Here is a 5,167-nt window from a genome sequence, read left to right as displayed (position 1 = left end):
CTGAGCATTCATGTGAGAGAGCAAAATTCTGGGGGTCCTTGCTAGGACAGAACGGTTAGTGCTGAGATCAAACCTGAAGCCAAATGATAGGGCATGTCTGGGCCAACTGCTGGAGGCAATGGGAAAAACCATGCACATGCAGGGTCAGAGGTGAGCTTGCAAGATGGATAAAAATCTGGCTCAGTCATAGAAGACAGAGGGTAGCAGTGGAAGGGTGCATTTCTGAATGGAGGGCTGTGTCTTGTGGCGTTCCTCGGGATCAGTGTTGGAACCTTTGCTGTTTGTAATATATATATAAGTGATTTGGAGGAAAATGTAACTGGTCTGATTAGTAAGTTTGCTGATGATATGAAGGTTGGTGGAAGTGTGGATGGCGATGAGAACTGTCAAACGATACAGCTGGATATAGATTGGTTGGTGACTTGGGCAGTGAGATGCAGATGGAGTTTAATCTGGAAAAATGTGAGGTAATGCATTTTGGAAGGTCTAATCCAGATGGGGCCAGTTAAACTACTGGGAAAAGGCATGACCTTCCATCAAAAGAATGCAGTAAGTGCCAAGGGACTGGTGAAAGGGACTGCAGAAGGCTACATGGCCATTCCCCTTTCCTGCTGCATCTGGAGTTCAATCTTCTGTCAGGACGAGTGACCATGGGAATTGTCCCCACTCTGCCTGTTGATAGGGTTAACTTGGTTCTTGGCAATGACCTTGTAGGACCAAAGGTAATAGCAGCCCCAGTGATCTCTAATAAGCCCATTGTGGTCAGGGAGACAAAACATCTACAGGAGAAAGTACCTGGCATTCTCCCTGGCTGTGTGGCCAGACACCCTCAGCCAATAGAGGCTGAGGTAACACTGCAAACAGCAGACCCTCCAGTCTGGTTACTTGAATCTTTCTCTGCAGTCCAAGTAACAGGTAATAAATGGAACTTCCTTGAAAGCCCAAAAAGCCAATGCATTGTTGAAAGCCGTAGCTCAAGCGAGGGCAGGAGCTGTCCCTGAATGCTACTAGATTACAAATGAGGTCCTGACTGGAAATGAAGACCCCCTCACAGGCATGCAAATGAGGAATGGGCAGTGAGCCATCCGTTCTGAAGAAGGATTACTTGACGCGAAACGTCAACTCTGCTTTCTCTCCACAGGTGCTGGCATGTCTGCCGAGTTTTCCCAGCAATTTCTGTTTTTGTTAGTGATTCACCAGGTATCCATTCTGCCAAGATGTGTAGGGAAGTATTGTGACTAGCTCACAAAATTCTAATGGGTAGGCCTGTTGGTATAAGCAAAACCCAAGCCTGCATCAGTCAGCATTAATTACTAGTCACAGTTCCACAGGGATGTAGTGAGGTATTGGAAAAACCTGCCATATAATGGGAAAACCCTACCCTGCAGTAAGACCTGCATCATTGATTCCCATGCCAGCATTTGGAAACCTTGTGGCTATCAACTGAGTTGTGGGGAGAGGTGAATGAAGTCAGGGAGCCAGATTTACCCCTCTTTTCAGTATCAACCATTTGAAATGAATGGACCTTCTAGATTGCAAATCCACCTCAGTTGGAGACTGCTTTCTTTGAGGTTTAGGAATAATAAATGTGGAGCTGGAAAAGCACAGCTGGTCAGGCTGTATCCAAGGAAAGTCAACGTTTTGGGCCGAAGCCCTTTATCAGCACAGGGCTTCGGAAGTTGCGTGCCTATGCCAAAGTAAATACCCGCCCTGAGGAAACACTGGCATGCCTAAGGGAAACTCCATCGCTGGGGGAAAAGAAGAAATGTTAAGATCAGCAACTTGGACGGTCTTTGACAGAAACTTTCACCATAAAATTTGAAGTTAGAATCTTGGAGGACCATTGGAACAAAGCTACTTTCTGTCTGCATTTTGCTGTTAGGGCACTATAGACATTTCAGGTTTATTATCTATGGTTGGATAACTCAGCTCTCACGCAGTGTTTCCATTTGGTTCCTCACGGTTGCAAATAGCTTCCAACCTTCCCACTAAGGAAATTTTTTGAGAGCTGGCTGAACAAGTTTAGTCTCTAACCACCCTAGGGACAAATGTTGAAGGACACTTTCCTGATAAATAAACTTGTCCACCAAACTTGTACCTTTGTACACATCTTCAGTCTCTGCAAACTGCCTTGATTAGCAAAGAAAGGCATCTCTTAACATTATTAATTTCAGTCTCCCATCATCTTTAAGACAAGTCATTGCACAAAAAATTAAATGCCAAGAGTGGCATGGCGGCTCACTGATTAGCACTGCTGCCTCATAGCACCAGGGACTTGGGTTCAATTCCGGCCTCAGGCAACTGTCTGTGTGGAGTTTGCACATTCTCCCCATGTCTGCGTGGGTGTCCAGTGGGTGCTCCACTTTCCTCCTACAGTCCAAAAATATGCAGATTACAGGGATTGGCCATGCTTAAAATTTCCCTGGCAGGCTGGTTGGATTAGCCATGGTAAAATGTGGGGTTACAGGGATAGGATGGGTCTGGCGGGATGCTGTTTGGGGGTTGGTGCAGACTTAATGGGCTGCATGGCCTCTGACTGCACTGTAGGGATTCTATGAATGAAGACAATGGTATTAACTCTAGCTAAGTTTAACTCTCACTCTCTAAGACCAAAGGTTTTGGTTGAACTCCCATTCCAGAGAATTAAGCACAAAATCTAAGTTGGCACTCCAAAACAGTCCCTGTGCTTTCCAAATAAGATGTTAAGCTGAGACCTTTGTATCCTCTGATGTAGATGTAAATATCTGGAGGAATTTTGTAAAAGAAGAATTGGAAAATGTTGACTGGTCAATACTTATCCTCAATACATCACCAAATTATCTGGTCATTTGTCTCATTATCTCATCTGAGTGACCTTACTGTGCATAAATTGGCTACTACACACTTACACGACCATGTGGCTGTGATTTGGAAATAACTAATCGATGTCTAGTGGTTGCGAATACAAGCTTTTAAAAAGAAACGAAAGAACTACGGATGTTGGAAATCAGAAACAAGAACAGAAATTGGTGGTAAAGCTCAGCAGGTCTGGCAGCATCTGTGGAGAGAAATCAGAGTTAACATTTTGGGCCTGGTGAGGAGGAAGGGTCTGAGGAAATGTCACTGGACCTGAGACTTTAGCTCTGATTTTTCTCCACAGATGCTGCCAGACCTGCTGAGCTTTTCCAGCAAGTTCTGTTTTTGTTTCAAGTTCCTTTTAAAGTATATCTCTTTGATAAGAAGTTCGTCCAATACTGTGCGTGATTGCTCTGTAAGTTCCACAATTTTCGAATTTTTAAAAAAAATGCTTCTGCTTCTTTCAAGAGATTCAAACACATCTTTCTACAGGTTTATATTTCCTGCATGACATGCAAATATCAAACACTTCTGCAATTCCTGAGGTTGTGAATGAATTGAGGCAGTGGCCTGTTCTGTAGCTGATACCTTACAGAACTGCTGCGAGTCTACCAGTAGATAATTTAATTAATGGAACTTTCAACACTGACTATAAGGTGCTTGGATTATTCACAGAATGGAGAAAGTTAAGCAACTTTTAAAGTTTTTTTGCAGGCTTTTAAAGAAGCTTTGGACTCAAGGAATGCATGGGAAATTAGTCAGTTAGTTTGTGATTTGACTTGCAAATGAAGGACGCCAAAGTGATGATAAATAGATAATTTTTTGCCTGTGGCAGCACCAGGGAAATAAGGTTCTCTCATTGTTCAGTTTTTTCTTCAAAGAGCAGGCAATACTTTGAAGCTGTGGCTATTAAGATTAAATATAGTGAACTGTTAACTCACCAATGCTGCTATTTACAAAGACCTGAGAGTTCCTCTATGCTTTTGTCATATGGATCATTTAACACTATTCCATATCTATCCAGCAGACGGATCCTTGCCTGGAGGTGATACATTTTAAGAGCTCTTGACTAGAGAGTGAAGCATTAACAAATGAAGGCATGGGGCTGAATCTTACGTTTTTTTGGCTGCGTATATCGTCAAATATTGTTCTCAGTGAGGCCAAACAATATGTCTCGCCGTATCTTACCAAACTTGCTTCATTTACTACCCACCCTGCCCCTCTGGTGGGCCCTCTCACCAAATTCCATCTCCATCTTACCACCTGCCATTCCTAGAATAACTTGCAACTCAGTGGATATCTGCCAAAAGACTGGTATCCCCAGTGCCCTTTAAGCAGCCTGTGCACCTGGAAAAGCATTGGCAATAGGGATTCCATGATTCAAATGCTGGCACGATGACCAGCAATTATTTTACAATCCACTATTACCTACTACACCCAGCTATTGCTCTACTGGAACGCATTGTGTCTGGTTTGTAGCACCCAACACAGCTGAGCTCAGCCCTGCTGAAAGAGAGCCTTGTACTCCCCATCGTGCCCGTCCTCCCCCTCCTCGGAAGATTATCATAGAATCTCTACAGTTTGGAAGCAGGCCATTCAGCCCATCAAGTCCATACTGACCCTTTGGAGAGCACTCTGCCCAGACCCATCACCCTATCCTATCCCTGTATTCCCATGGCTAATCCATCTTGCACATCCCTGGACAATTTAGCATGGCCAATCCACCAAACCTGCACATCTTTGGACTGTGGGAGGAAATCCATGCAAGCATGGAGAGAATGTGCAAACTCCACACAGACAGTCATCACCCAAGGCAGGAATCGAACCCAGGTCCCTGGTGCTGTGAGGCAACGATGTTAGCCACTGTGCCTCCGTCATCTGTTCCTACATCCATTCTCCCAATGTCTCCTCTAATTGTGCAGAGGACAGAGCTGTGGGATGATGCAGCAGACTCTGCCTAGAATATCTTGGAGGACAACGCCCCCCTCCCCATCTCCCCCCATCGTCTATTCCATAGCAGATCTCAGGGTCTATGTTCACCTCTGATTCAATGTAATGAGTAGCCCTTAGCCCATGACTGACCAGATCCAGACCATTGTCTTCACAGCTCCCTGACTGGCAATACCCGTGACTGTTAATGATGGCCCTGAGGGGACGGCTGACCATGGAGACACACACAGACACAAACCCACACATACACCCACACACTCACACACATACACACACACGTGCACACCCACACTCAAACACACAAACACTTGCACACACAAACACACACACAGATATGTGGAGATAGGCTTCTCTGTGCTGCTCACATGATTCTATCACTAAT

This window comes from Rhincodon typus, chromosome 22, assembly GCF_021869965.1.
Source record: "Rhincodon typus isolate 14 chromosome 22, sRhiTyp1.1, whole genome shotgun sequence".
In the NCBI taxonomy this organism is placed as follows: domain Eukaryota; kingdom Metazoa; phylum Chordata; class Chondrichthyes; order Orectolobiformes; family Rhincodontidae; genus Rhincodon; species Rhincodon typus.
Note: the sequence above shows the minus strand (reverse complement) of the source record.